Here is a 16,156-nt window from a genome sequence, read left to right on the forward strand (position 1 = left end):
GTATGGAAAGGGTTTATGTGGGTGGGGGAAGGATGGTTGGAATGTTGGATAGATGGAAAAGAGGATGGAGATGAGCTGGGAGAGAGATAAGGTCAGGAAGAATAAAGATAGAAAAAAAAACATAGATGCATAAAATGAAAACATTTAATCCACTTTGTCTAGGGCTTAGAGAACTTGAAGGGCATATTGAGAAAGAAAAATCTAGGTTAAACTCAGATTATAGACAGCCTTGAATGCCAGGCTAAGGAGTTTGGATTTTCTTTGAAGAGAAACATGGACCTATGTAAGTCTTGTGGAAAGAGTGATGTTTAGTCATAACTTTCAGAAATGTGCTACCAGAAGTTCATCCAATAGTGCTGTGTAAGATCAGTTAACATGTGCATGTTTTATTAGAGCCCTGTGCCTTCCTTTCTTAGCCCAAGTGTTCCTTGATGACAAGAACTATATTTATATATGTTTCTCCTCTAGATCTCACAAGACCCAGTTGCTGGGGAAATGTTCAGTATAATTACAGAATAATTAATGAGAGCTTAAGTCACACTGGAAATGGTGGGAAGGTGATGGATCCAGGAACTACATGTGGGAGGAATGCATACAAGTTAGCTCCTGATTGAATTTGGAATACTGCTTGTCTCCCCCATAAAGCTCTAGGCCCCTTTAGTTCAGGGGCAATTCTGCCCATATGTCACACCTCTGGATGCACAGCAAACCTTGAGAAAAATTTGAAAAGCAATATTTGAAAACCAATTTCTTCCCTTCAGTGTTTATCCCAAAAATATAGAAGTAAAATATGTTTTTATATACTTGCAGATAAGCTTTCAAAAGTTTACATCAATATATACACCACCAAGTTTGTGTAGCTCTGCCCTTTTTCCACATCTCTCCAGTGCTAGACATTACCATCAGTTTAATTTCTGCTGAACTGATATCTAAAAATTAGTGTTATTTTACTTTGCAATCCACTGATCACTTCTGAAGCTGAGAATCTTTTCTTATATCCATGAATTTCCACTCCTTTTTTAATCTAGTTAAAATTTGGATTTCTTTTCTCAATGACTAGTGGGGATTCTTTATGTATTGATGATATTAATCTTTGATTATTTATTTTGGAAATATTTTCTTCAAATACAGTATTTTGTGTTTTAACTTTATTAATAGAATTCGTTATAACACAGAGTTCCTAAATTTTACATATTAAACCTGTATTATTTTTCCTGTATACTTTTTATGTTTTATGCTTAATAAGGGCTTTTCCACACTAAGATTATAAAGATATTCTCTTAATTTTTTCACCTTTGTAATATTTATATTAATATTTAAGTATGCATCTGCAGTCCATCTAAAATGTAGTTTTGTGTGTTAAGTAAGATATAGATATAATTTCAGAAAACACTTTCCCCAAGTGTAAACTCAATCAACTCTCCTGCATGTCTATCTGTGTCCAAATCAACTTCATGGGATTATGCCTCAGATTCAAGTGTCCAATGAGGGGTGATAAAGATAGGTCTAATGCATTGTCACAACACATCTGTCTGTTTATCTGGGTGTAGTCAGGAAAAAGACAATCTTGCTTCTGTTCAACCCATTTAATTGAGAATCATGTGTGAGATCCCATAGGTCTTAACCTCTGCATCACCTAATATTGTGCTCTGTGCATAGTGGAGATCAAACTTATTTTGTTGAAATAAAGAAATAAACAAAATAAAAACTATTTTTGTAGAATTAAATAAATAAATAGAAAGGGATATAGAGAAGAGTATATCATTAAATGCATTCAAAGTGAATTTATTGGGATAGTATAGACTCTAACGGCATTAAAGCAGAGTAAGGCAACAATCATGAGAGAGGAATGTGAAAATATATCTGAGTCTTAGTTTTCTCACCCTCCTGACAAAGCTTTTAGGATATTTATAGCTAATATATGCACACCCTTCATCAAAGTGTTGCATGTCATAAGCCCTCACTACTGGTAACTAAAAAATATTTTTATTATTACAAGGGTTCAATGGAGGGACAAACCCTTTAACCTGGAACCTTTAAATTTTTAACAGAAGATAGTTTCATGTGTGTAAAGATGGGCTAAAATAGGCACTGTTTGTGAACTCAGGTCACAAGTCCAACAGGAGAGTCAGACTTGGCAATGAACTATTACAAATTGAAGTAATCATATAAAGCAAAACCACATGGTTCAATGAAAACAGAAGAAAAATGTCTTTGAACAGGAATTTATAAATTTAGAGTACAATATTCACTTATCAGTGTCACATACCAGGATATTCTACTCTGGTTTTTATGGACAGAGATCCTGCAAACAACCAGAAGGTTGTTACCATAATTGCAGATGAGAGAGGGGCAGTGTTGGAACACTATTCCCCATTTATCCCACCAAAAGGCAAAAAAGTTACCTTGTGCATGTTAAGTGGGAAGAGACAGCAATGTCAAAGAAAAATCGAAAGAAGAAAACATGATCATGATGCTCAAAAAGTATTTCCTTCCCTCTATTTGTTATATTGTTTGTAAAAGGATCCAGGATTCAGTTCAGGTTGCCTATTTTTTTTTTAAGTCAAGTGGATAAAAGATAGTTTCTCAACATATTCTTTGAACAGAATACAGAACACTTAATTCATATCTGTGTACATGGGAGGTGAAAAATGCTTACTTAAAAAGTCTTCCAGTTGTTTTGATAAGGGTTTGCATGGTGTTATATTTGTTCTGTTCAAGGAGATTATGTGGTTATGTCTGTCTACTTTGACCTGAGCTAATATATGCAAGCCCTTCATCAAAGTGTTGCATGTCATAAGCCCTCACTACTGGTAACTAGAAAATAATTATTTTTATTATTTCAAGGGTTCAATGGAGAAGAATTGGGTACTTCACCATCCAGGCCTACATCCCCTGCATACTCATTGTCGTCGTATCTTGGGTGTCTTTCTGGATCAATAAGGGTGCTGTTCCAACCAGAACTTCTTTGGGTAAAGAACATTTCTTTGTGTTGTAGTGTCCCAGGATAAGTATCAAATGTACAAAACCTTTATTTCCCTTTCTAAGTTGATTTGCTTTTAACTTCAGCCAGCAATTCAATAGAAATGCCGTTTCTTTCCTTTAAAAAGAAATTTACTGCATCTTTAAAAAATAGTGTTTGAACAACTCTCATTCTGTTTTCCTTAATTACCTCAATAGGTTTTCTTTTAGTAAGTTTTCTTACTAATGAATTTGAATTAATTAAAAATATTCTTAAACCTGTATTTTCAACAGTGTTTTGCTTTGGTTGCAAAATTTTGGAAAATTGAAACTGTACTTCATTTTTCCCACTCTGAATGTTATTGGGAAATCTTATCAGCTGGTGAGAGCTGACTTTGTGCATTTCTTCTCAAGTCCATGTCCAGTGTTGTCACATTGTTATCTCGAAATTAGCAAGATGGGAGTATATGCACCATGGAAATAAGCAAACCACAAATTAGGGCCTTGTTTATTTTTGTTTGCTTTGTTTTGTTTTGTTGGGTAATCAATTATTAAACTAACCAGCACATCACTGACTGTTGGTTAATTCTAGCATGCATAATTATTGTGCTGATATTTGAAGATATACATTCAGAGTAATTATCTCTTTAGGAAGAGTCAATGAAAACATTATTTTTGGAAAAGAAAACACATTTAGCTGTGAATTTTTTGCAAAAACCTTCCACTTTTAAGACCATTTTGCTCAACTTATTATATGTGATGATATTCCTTTTGGTTTTGACATCTGTTTCCTCACATGAAGATGGAAGCTTACATAGACTAAAACAAGGCCAAACCCTCACAATGACTTTGGAGTCTAGGCCTATTAATGAAATGTTTATATTACATAAAATTCCTTAAAGGGTAAACTAAGAATAAAGCTATGGAAAGCTGAATTATAAAACCACAATCCCTACCATTAGCTATGCAAAACCTAGAGCCACATCTCTTGCTAACCTGCTATCTAGAGAAGCATATTGTGAAATAATTCAGAGCTTGGATTTTGAAGTCCAGCAAATCAGGGTTTCAATTCATAAACTGAGTATGATCTTGGGAATGCCCTTTAATCTCTCTAAATCACAGTTTCTCATTCTTAAACATTTGTGATCTCTGTGCTTAACACATGGGATTAATTAGGATTAAATAAGATATTTTATGTGAAATGCATGGAACTTAGTAAGGCCTCAGAAATATTAGCTACTATACTCATTGTATAAAAAAAAAAAATCTGTACCAAGTTATTAAAATTGAGTATAGAAGTGATTTCTGGAAGAAAAGAAGACTTCATTTGCATGTGTACCCTCTTCCAAACCTAATTTAGTTTCCCATCTGTTTCAAAATGAATTTATTTTGAGTTTTCCTGTTATATCATGTATTCTCTTTTACAAGTCTTATTCAAGAATCATAACATCTGAGCTATGCTACATGCTGAAAAAAAAACAGAATATATTGAGCCTATTACCTTAGGGTTGTTCCTATTGCATAACATGCTAACCTGTCTGTCTCTCACATTAGAATGTAAATGTCTTTTTCATCCTGGCACTCACACAGCCTAGCACATGTACGAATTTCAATGATTCCTCATTTAATGTGTGCACTTATGAAAGAAGTGAACAAATGCATGATGTGCTCTAATCTACCTCTCCTCAAAATATGTGAAGAAAAGATTTCAAATAAATTCTTCCACTTGCAGCCAGGATTCATGCTGATCCAAATACCTCCATGACCACTCTGGAAGCTCATTTCAGCCATTCATTAAATGAATGCTCCTTGGCAAAGTGCCATGGTGAGAGACTGGCTCAAGGGGAGTGAGGTGAGAACTGAGAGGACTCTGAGCAAAGAGTAGATACATGATCTTGTTTCTAGGTCACTTGCTGGGAGTCAGGCACATCCAATGTGACTCCTGTGCCTTTTCTATGCATCACAACCCTAGGAAGCAGTTGCAATGATTATAACACTTATCATCACATTTTTTTAGAGCTGAGGAAGCAGATGCCCTGCAAGGTTAAATTAATTACACAAGGTCATACAGCCAGTTGGTGGCTGATCTGCCCCTTGGCGAATGAGATCTACATTTGCTCTGGGTGTGAAGATTTTGTTGAAGGCCAGTTTTGGTGGAAGAGGAGGGCCCCAGTCAGTTTATCATTAACTTTGCTGTCTCAATTGTTTCTCTAGATCAGTATTCCCCAGACTTAGCTGCACATGTAAATCACTGGGGAACTTGGAAAAATACAGATGCCTCAGTCTAACCCCAGAGATTCTTATTTAATTGGTCTCAGGCATGGCCTGAGTGGCAGGAATGTTAAATGTTTCCCCAGATGATTTTAATATGCAATCATGCTTTAGAACACTGTCCTAGATTTTTCTGAGTACCATTACCTTTTCCAGTGTTTACAATCAAGAGTTTAGCTAGATGACCTCAAACCCTATGGGCTTAAGCTTATTGCCAAAAGCAGTTAGAGCCAAGTTGTTGATAAGCAAGACAAATATGTCCACCCAGTTCAGGGCTCTGGCTCTTCTCCTAGCACAGATGACCAGAGCAAGAAAGAGGAGTCATCTTGAAACTCCCAACACTTGAGAACACAGTTTGGTATACAGGCAGTAGTAGGTGAGGTTTAATCATGGTGCAGTGTAACAGATGGAAAATTGAAATCCCCATTGGTATTTTTCACCCAAGTAATCTGAGGTGAGCTAACATCACTGAAGAGCTTACTTCATGCCAGACTTGGGAAAATAATGAAAGTTTCCCATACCCGAGGTAAGAGAAATATAATTTCTTTGCTTAGCAAATTGGACTTAAAAAGCACAGCAAGCTTTTTTGTTGCTGGTTGGTGAATCAGTTAAAACTGCCATTCTCTGTGCTTTATTTTTGATGTCATATCTGTGGTTCTAGGCAGAACCCTGAAAGTAACATCTTCCCAATTTACTAGGTCAGTATTTTCCTTACGTGAAAGAATTTGTTTCAACTAATATCACATGCCAGAATTTTAAAAATAGACTCACCTGTGGTATATAACAGAGACACTGACATGTTCACTTCCCATTGGTTAGGTGTGGCTGGAAGCCTAAATTTGAAATGAAGGCCAACGTGTCAATTTAGTCTTTAATTTCTTCTCAAAGGTATCAGCTGTAACTCCTTTAGGAATTAATGCATAGAAAACCTAACACCCAAAAGAAGAGCTTTTTTTTTTTTTTTTAAGTTTGAGAAGCCAGTCTTTCTGGCTCTAAAATTTATAATACCTTACACTTACTATGACTTTACTAGTGATTGGCACTTTATACATGTTATCATGTTATTTAATCTTCATAAGAACCCTATGAGGTATTTTTCCTCCCAAACCCTGCCATTTATAGGTGAGAAACTTAAACCTTCCTAAGGTTACACCACAACAATATGGCACTCATAGACCTCTATCACATTCTCAATCAGGAATCTACAATGGTTTCCCAAACTCCTTGTTTTTAAATGTCACATGAAATGTCTCTATTTTTAGAGAGGAAATATAACAGTGTGGTTCAGAGCATAGCACTTGAAGTCATACAACCTAGGTTTGTATCTCATCTCTACTACTTACTGGCTTGGACAAGTTTCTTAAACTTTCCATTGTCAGTTTTTGACCTTATTAAAAAAAAGGATAAAAACATTTACCTAATAGGAACATTGTGGGGATTTTTGTGGGATAACTTGTAAGGTACTTGGCATAATGCCTGGGCAAGGGAAGAGATCAGTAAATGTGTGATTTTGTTACTTGCCACTAAAGGTGTCTCCCACAAGTGATTTATATTGATCCATCTTCTCAAATGTAGGTTGAGACTCTTTGATTTTACATATATATATAAAATGCATTAATTCATTCAACAAATATTTATTGAGTCCCAGCAGTATGCTCAACTTTGGGGTTACAATGGTCATCAGGAGAGATGTCTTGTCTGTCCTAAAGGAGTATACAGGCTAGAAAAGTATAGAATTATATCAGTAATGACAATGTGGGGGAAAGGATATGGACTCTCTAACTACAGTTCCTTTGATCAACCCCTTCCTCCATCAGAGGCTACTCTTCTGTGAAGTTATTTTAATTCTCCCTCTTGTAGAGTTTTATGGCATAAGTTGCTCTTAGGAAAGTTGCTATTATGGTAAGATTAAATGACCCAAAAGAGCTCATCATTCTCTGAAATGTAGCAGAAACCCTCAAAATGACTCTCAGGAATCAGAACTTGAAAGATTAGGAAGACATATGCAACTTTTGATCTCTGCTTAACCATTCTTCAAGAGTGTTTTGACTCCACTCAGCCATCTGCTGAGCATGCTATACCAGTAACCCAGTCTTAGAACAAAAAGCTTGTTTCCCCTTTCCTGTATGGTGCACCTGTTGTGCAATGCTGCCTCCTTCCTTATTCACTCCCTAAGTTTCTTGGGCTTGATTACTTCTTTTTCCCCATCATCTCCATTTGAAGCATGGGAAGCAACAGTACTCTCTTGGAAGTCTCTTAGTCAGCAGTTATAGTTACAATCCCACATTATTGGGTTATGGGATATTTTCCCCCGTCAGAAACATAAATCAAAAGTAAAAGATGGTACATGCTTGGGCTACTGCTTCTGGAGAAGAGAAATATGCTTCCAGTCATGATAAGACATGCTGAATTATAAGCATATAATGAGAATAAATGGATGGACTTTCAAAATTTATTCAACAGATAGAAAAATGCAGCCTGGACTTTGAAGGTGACTAAAAGAAATCCCTACAGCAGGAGCTCAAACCTATTCTGATACTGAATATATGCTGTCATTGATAAGAATAACAGCTTTTATGGAAGAACCACGGATCCTCCTCTGCTTAACACATTTAGGTTGCCTTAGCTTTGCTCCTTGTCTCCAAACAATCATTGGGAAGGACCAGTTTGCTTGGGTACTGCTGCACAATTAGTAAAAGAGTTTTGACCTCCGACATTCAATTTCTCTGTTCAAATCCCTCTTCTGCCACTTGACTAATGAATGTGGAGCTGGTCTTTTAGCATCATTTCCTCATCTATAAAATCAAGATGAAAATATCTGCTGTGAAGATTCAAAGAAACAATGCACACAAAGTGTTTAGCAGAGTGCCTAGCACAACTAAGTTTTCAGTAAATATTAGTTATATTTTTTTCTGAGATACTTTTTTCTCCTTTAACAGTACTTTTAAAGTGCATAAATCAGATTGTATGACCCACAGTCACCTGCCTCCTCTGCACCTTTAAAAGGTTTCTCTGTGTAAGTTCCATTGCATGTGCTCTGTTATGAGTTCTATTTCACCAATTTCATCTTGATCTCTCTGCCTATCCCCAGATGCCAGGTATTCTGAAAATTCCAGGAAGACAAGTTTCCCTTTGTCAGAATCCAACCTTAAGTTGTCTCCTCTGTTATTAGTCAAAAATTTAGTATCTTCTAATTTTTAAGTTTTGCCTTAAACATCACGTCCTCAAAAAGATCTTCCCGCAGCATTCTATCTAACCAGGTTCTCAGTATCCCTGCTATTCTTCACAGTGCTTACCAAAGTTTGTAATTCAACTTGTCTACTTGATTTATAGTATTTCTCTCTCTCTCTCTGAAATTTAAGATACATGAAGGCAGGGGCATATTTATTTCCCAGTATACACCCAGTGCCCATTATAGTGGCTGAAACATAATAGGCAATCAATATTTGTGGATGGAGTAAATGATTTCCAATTATGCCTCTTCCTGTTATGAGGACATTCCATTTTGATAAAAGAAGTCACAGCACAACTTTAGTCTTGATGATGACCAGTGACCCACCTTGCTGATGTGGCCATGTGGTCTGTTGTTATCTGTGCCTCTGTTCAGGTATCACCACCGTTCTCACAATGACCACCCTCAGCACCATTGCCTGGAAATCACACCCCAAGTTCTCCTATGTCACAGTGATGGATCTCTTTGTTTCTGTTTGCTTCATCCTTGTCTTCTCTGCTTTGGTGGAGTATAGCACCCTGCATTATTTTGTCAGCAACCAGAAACCAAGCAAGGACAAAGACAAAAAGAAGAAAAACCCTGTATGTATCCTTCTTTTCTTTGAGGCCGCTGAAATATTTGTGTAGAAAGACCACCTGGTTTTGTGTTGGTTTGGTTTCGGTTAGCTTGTCAGTAGGCTAAGCCTCATCACTTTACACTCCAAGATGAAGACACAAGGTGTGACTTTGGCCAGGCTTTTAAAGGTCTGTTCCAGTGAGTAGTGACTTGAGAGAGAGCTGAGTCTCTATGACAGACTCCTGCAATCTGTGTGCTCTCTGAATTAATAAACAGTTAGGGAAATATAATTATCTGCTCCCTTCATTTCATGGGGAATATAGCCAGTGTTGAGAAATAGTACTAAACTGGGTAGTATTAGACTAGGTTTCATTAAGTTTTGTCTTCCTGGACCCCTTACTGTATTTTAAATCACTGATGTTTTAAATTTAAATTTTCAACCAAGACTTTCCACTAGGAAGCCACAACGTACTTGAAATTTTCAAGTATCGCCACACTTTTTTTGCAAATAACTTAATATAGGTACGTGTGTGTGTGTGTTTCTACAATAGGTTTTATATTTAGTTAACACTTGAATGTATCTGATTTCTCTTTAAGACACATGGTTCACCTATTTTTTTCAGCAAGTTACTTAACTTCCCTGTGTCTTAATTTTCTCATATACAAAATAAGTATTATAAAAGTACATACCTTAGGGTACTACTGTGAGACATAAATGTGGTTAATAGAGATAAGCATCATAATAGAGCACTTGGCATATGGAAAACCCTCACCATTAGTCGTTGGTGATCATGGTTGATGTTGATGATTTCTACAACAAACAAACTAGTTTGATCCCAGAATCCGCCACTTGCCACCAAAACTTCTAATAGAGATGATTAGGCACACATATTAATGCATAAAGAAATTGCTTTTTATTGTGGATTTTCAGGTGAGCACACTGCTACCCACTTATCCACCTGGACAAATGTCTGACCCATAAGAGCCCCCAAAAATTTAACTTCCATTCACTTCATGACAGGGGCAAAGGAAACCACCCGCCCACCCTAAAGAGATGACCTTTTCTGCTCTTCTACTCTAAGGGCCATGAAAGCCACAAGAATGGCTAGTGATCCAATCCAGACAATATGGGGCATGAGTTACACTGAAGGAATCTAGCTGAGTATAGGTTATATCCTGATGTATCTCTGGAACCTCAGTGAAATTATACCACCTACACATTCATTTCAATGTAACACTTTGTAAAAGATAAATAAAGAAGCATCATTCCTTGTGATTAATAAAAATACTTTTAATTTACTGAATATATATTAGGCTTTATGCAGTCCTTCCCTTCACTGTTTTGCCTCTCCCTGCCTTTCCATGTATTTTATCTGTGTTTTATTTTCCTTATGGTGTTGTTTCTTGTTTGATCCACCTTCTCTTTCCATTCTGCTCTCCCCCTGTATATGTTTTATTGACACTCTGTTTTATCAATTAAACTCAGTTTTATTGAAATGTATTCACATATCATACAATCATCCATGGTGTACAATCAACTGTTCACAGTACTGTCATATAGTTATACATTCATCACCCTAATCTATTTCTGAACATTTTCTTTACATCAGAAAGAATCAGTGTCAGAATAAAAAATAAAAGTAAAAAGGAACATCGAAATCATCCTCCCCTTCCCACCCCATTTTTCATTTAGTTTTTGTTCCCATTTTTTTACTCATCCATCCATACATTAACTAGATAAAGGATGTGTGATCCACAAGGTTTTCACAATCACACTGTCACTCCTTGTAATCTACATTGTTATACAATTGTCTTCAGGAGTCCAGACTACTGGGTTGGAGTTTGGTAGATTCAGGTATTTACTTCTAGCTATTTCAATACATTAAAACCAAAGAGTTATTATCTACATAATGCATAAGAATGTCTGCCAGAGTGTCCTCTCAACTCCATTTGAAATATCTCAGCCACTGAAACTTCATTTCATTTCATTTTGCATCCCTATTTTGGTCAAGAAGATATTCTCAATCCCACAATGCTGGGCCCAGACTCATCCCTGGGAGTTATATCCTGTGTTGCCAGGGAGGTTTACACCCCTGGGAGTTGGGTCCCACGTAGGAGGGAGAGCAGAGAGTTCATCTGCCAAGGTGGCTTAGTTAAAGAGAGAGAGAGCACGCCACCTCTGAATCACAAAGAGGTACACAGGGGAAGACTCTTAGGCAGGATTATCTGCAAATTTAGCCTCTCCTTTGCAGGAATGAGCTTCATAAGGGCAAGTCCATGATATAGGGCTCTGCACATCAAACCACCAGTCCTAATGTTTGTGACAACATCAGCATCAGTCCAGGTGAGGAAGTCCAACACTTCTGCACTTTCTCTCAGCTTCTCAGGGAGGTCCTGTAAATATATTTTTATTCTCTGCCCAAATTACTTTGGGATGTGACACTCAGTTTTATTACCTGCCAGTGGTAACAAGGATGTGAGGACTAGCTTTCAAACAAGCTCTGAAGGGAGACTGACCCTTTTAACAGCTATGTCATTGCAGACTGGATTTTCTTGCAGAGATAGAAACACTTGGATTCCTTAATCCAGGGACATGGAGATAGCAGCAGAAGAAAGGAAGACAGAGGAGAAAGGGGATTATGGAAATTTAAGAAGTAAAATTACTTAGAAACTTCAAGCATTTCATCCTTTAAACCAGTTGGATGGTTTACTGGAACCAGCAAGAACCTAAGCTATGAATGATAAGTTGAAATTTCATTTTCCCATCTATTAGGTCCTTTGGCTTGTTATGTGGAGATTTATCTATTAAGGCCTGCTTGATTGTAATTAAAAATATATAATCAGAGAATTTCTATACAGAGGAACCAGGCAAAAGGAAGTGTGATGGTTAGGTTCATGTGTCACCTTGGCCAGGTGATGGTACCCAGCTGTCTGGTCAAGCAAGCACTGGCATAACCATAGCTGCAAGGACATTTGTGGCTGGTTAATAAACCAACAGTCTGGTTGATTAAATCACCAGTCAGTTGGCTGCAGCTATGACTGATGATTCAATAAAGGGTGTGCCTTCCACAATGAGAGAATACAGTTGGCTGGATTTAATCCAATCAGTTGAAGACTTTTAAGCAAGACAGACAGAGGACCTTTACTTCTCCTTGGCTGCCCAGCAAAGCATTTCTTGAGGAGTTTGTTGAAGTTGCCTGTTCATTTCCTGAGGAGTTCATCAAACATCTTCATTGGAGTTGCCAGTTTGCTGGCTGCCCTATGGAATTTGGACTCCTGAATACCCACAATTGCGTGAGTCACTTGTATAAATCTTATATTCTTAGGTATCTTTCATTTATTTTGTTTCCCTAGAGAACCCTAATACAGGAAGCATTCTCACAATTGGACAACACTGGCTTTTATAATCAGATAATTGTGGATTAATTTATTGTGGATTCAACTAGCTTTCACAAAATTCAATTTTTTACTTTTAGGCATTTACTTTTTCCAAAGCTTAGAACTGTCCCTCCTTGTTCATAATTTCAGTTCCTCTCACCATGTTTTCAAATTTATTTTTAATTTATCTTGTCTCCCTCTCTTTCTTTTCTTTTATTTCTTTCCTTCTTTTTATTAAAATATAAAATGCAATTGTCTGTTCTGTCTACAAACCCAAAGCTTCTTTGCATGTTTTCCTTCAAGTTATAATGTTTTTGGAATGTAAATTCACTGCATGCAACTGCTGAATTTAACTTTAATGCTTACATGGTGTTTTATTTTTTTTTATGAGTAGATATTTAAGCATTCTGCTAGAAATAACAAATTCCAGATGGAGATAGTTCCATAGATTTCTAGAGTTGATTCAACAACCATACCCTAATTCACAGATGTTTTGAACTTAAATGGACTTCAAAAGCTATAAGCCCCATAAGATGTCACTAAGAAAGAGGGACTCTTTAATATCAAATCCAACACCGATGTTCTCTTCTCAAATAAAATTTCCATGGCTATATCTACCATATGCAAATATGCATGCCCTTTTATACCTAATAATTAACTCTGTAAGTCCTTATTCAAAATGGTATTGTTTATTTGATAAATAAATTAATAATCCCTATTGACTTGAATTCTCTCTCAATTCTATAAGAACAAACCTTTTTTCAAAAGGATTTAAATTAAAAACACCTATCCCTTCTATGCCAGTTTGGATGTATTATGTCCCCTCAAACTCCACTGTCTTTGATGCAATTTTGTGGGGGAAGACATATTAGTGTTGATTAGATTGGAATCCTTTGATTTCCATGGAGATGTGATTCAATCAACTGTGAGTGAAACATTTGATTGGACAATCTACATCAAGGTGTTAACCCACCCTTTCAAGGTGGGTCTGAATTAAATCATTGGAGCCATATAAACCAAGCTAACAAACAGAAGGAGCTCAGAGCAGCCAAGAGTGACATTGTTGGAGAGCAAATGAGAGTGACATTTTGAAGAGGAGCTGCAGCTAAGAAAGGACAAAATGCCCCAAGAGCAACATTTTGGAGAACATCATTTTGAAATGCAACCTGTGAGCAAGTGGACACCAGCCACATGACTTCCAAGATAACAGAGGTTTTCTGGACACCAATGGCCATCATTCAGTGAAGGTACTCTATTGATGCCTTACCTTGGACACTTTATGGCCTTAAGACTGTAACTGTGTAACCAAATAAATCCCCTTTAATAAAGCCAATCCTTTTCTGGTATTTTGCTTAACGGCAGCATTAGCAAACCAGAACACCTTCCTTCAGGGTGATCGCTGGTCTTACTGTCTTTATCAGTATACAATATTGCAATGAGATTTCTATTCTTAGTTGAATTCTGATTCAACTTGACAGTAGGATTTCTGTTTATAGTATAAAATTGACTCATCCAAATTAACATTAAATAAATCATTTAATTTTATAGCAATTTTATAATTGGTCTGGTGGAAAAGATTGGACTAGCATACATTTAATTTGTTCTAGATTCCTCTCAAATGCTAAAAAAGTTTGTTGGCTAGTAGTAACATATTTTCTGAATATTTATTTCCACATAAATAAACATTTCAGATATTCTAAAGCTTCTATGTGGTGAAATACAAATACAATACAGAAGTATTAGATTCTCTTAAAATAAGCCCTTAAAGTATATTATATTTAAAATTCCCTTAAAATCTATAATGGTATAATGTCAGGAATCTTCCAAATTTATATATATATTTTAACATTTTCTATTAAGAGCATCTTTGCTCAGTGTAATAGTATTTACTATTTGCCTATAGTAAGCATTTTTTTCAAAATTGGTGCATTTTTATTTTTCTGTTCCAGTCACATGTAGTATCATTAAATGCCTTCATGTATCCAACTTCACTTCTAAAAGTCACTAGAAAAGATGCCACATAGTTGTTTATTTAAATCTTTAAACTTTGATTTCTTTTGCTATTCAATCTTCTTGCTATAGCTTGATGATATTATTTTCAGCTGCAATGCTTAAGCTCAATATTTGAAATCGGTAAATGTGCTAAGTTCAAATTTATCATTCTATATCACGATCTCATAGCAATTCCTGAGCAACCATTTTCAGATTCATCATTCACATTGGTGATTGTAGGCAAAAATTTCTAGGATTTGTTGAGTATAACTCTGGTCTCTCTCCTTCCCTCCCCTTGTCTCAGGCCCCTACCATCGATATCTACCCAGGATCAGTGACCATTCAAATGAACAATGCCACACACCTTCAAGAGTGAGATAAAGAATATGGGTATGAGTGTCTGTATGGTAAGGACTGTGCCAGTTTTTTCTGCTGTTTTGAAGACTGTATCACAGGATAACATCTCTACCAAGGAATCTGATAATGAGAACAGATTCCTTCTCTCCATGCTGCTCTCATATACCACCTGATATTTTCTGTTCTGATAAAAAAGTAGTTATTCCTTCTAATATAGAAGCATGTTTAACAGAAATTTTACCTAAGAATATGCAAGTACAATTTCCAAATGATAAAAAGTGGAAAGGCCTTACTATAATAACTGGGACGTATGTTTCATACCTTTCAAGTTCCATATTAGAAAATTATACTGGGGGAAGATCCAAGATGGCAGCATAGAGAGGAGTGGACGCTAAGTAGTCCCCCTGGAAAAACTTAAAAAACCAGAAACAACTAATAAATAATCCGTAATAACTGTAGGAGGACAAACATGACCATCCACTCATCATACACAAACCTGAATTGGGAGGACTGCCTGAGATCATAGCATAAAACCTGTAAGAACTTCAGATCCAAATTGAGAGATCCCTCCCCCATAGCCCAAGCTACAAAGCCTCATGGTGCCAGAGAGATGCTTTCTCCCAGCAAGCAAATATAGCCCAGCTGAGCTCCAACTGGGGTTTTAATTAGTGAGTGTGAACTGGTCACTACAAGGTATGAATCCCCAACAAGTAGACAGAGGCTTTGGGTTATGACTGACCTTGGAGAGCCAGAGAGTTGCCTCAGACTAGCTCTGTTCCTTTTTAGACTCAGTGGAGAAAGCCTCAGCCATTTTCAGTTCTCAGTTCGGTGACCCAGACAGGGGTGTGGCAAAGGCAGAGAGAGACCATTGAAATGCTAATGACCTCCCCCTAAGGTGTCTATCTTCTCTAAGAGGAAAGGGGTTGGGCCCAGCTCTATTACCTGCATTTCATTCAGTACTTACACCAGTCAAGAATTACAGGCTAATCTTTGCATCTGGCAGAGAGTGCCCCTGCATGGCCCAGTGGCCCAGGGCTTCCCTTGAGGGATGATGTGCACCAGTGATGTAGCACAGCCTTCCCTCAACAGAGGTCCTAGAAGATCACAGCTGAGAAGTGGGCCCCGCTCAGAAAACCCAGGGACGCTATGTCAATGCTGGTGGTTTGTGGGTCAGCGACAGAGAAAATCTGGAGCAGAACTGAAATGAAGGCTTAGACTCTTGCAACAGCCTTGAATCTCCAGGAACACCTGGGAGGTTTGAATATTAAAGTGGCCCTGCCTCCCTGACCACCCAGACACATGTACCACATTCAGGGCTGACAGCTCCAACAACAAACCCAACGGAGTTCACCAACTGAACCCTACAAAAATCATTTCCCCACACACCACAGAGACAGAGTTGGGGAGAAC

General features: G+C 37.1%; 1 pseudogene; it reads left to right on the forward strand.

Annotated features, from left to right (window-relative positions):
• The first annotated feature begins 273 nt into the window (after positions 1–273).
• Positions 274–14,849, forward strand: LOC119506574 (annotated as a pseudogene).
• The last annotated feature ends 1,307 nt before the right edge of the window (positions 14,850–16,156 follow it).

Source organism: Choloepus didactylus, chromosome 11, assembly GCF_015220235.1.
Source record: "Choloepus didactylus isolate mChoDid1 chromosome 11, mChoDid1.pri, whole genome shotgun sequence".
Classification (NCBI taxonomy): domain Eukaryota; kingdom Metazoa; phylum Chordata; class Mammalia; order Pilosa; family Megalonychidae; genus Choloepus; species Choloepus didactylus.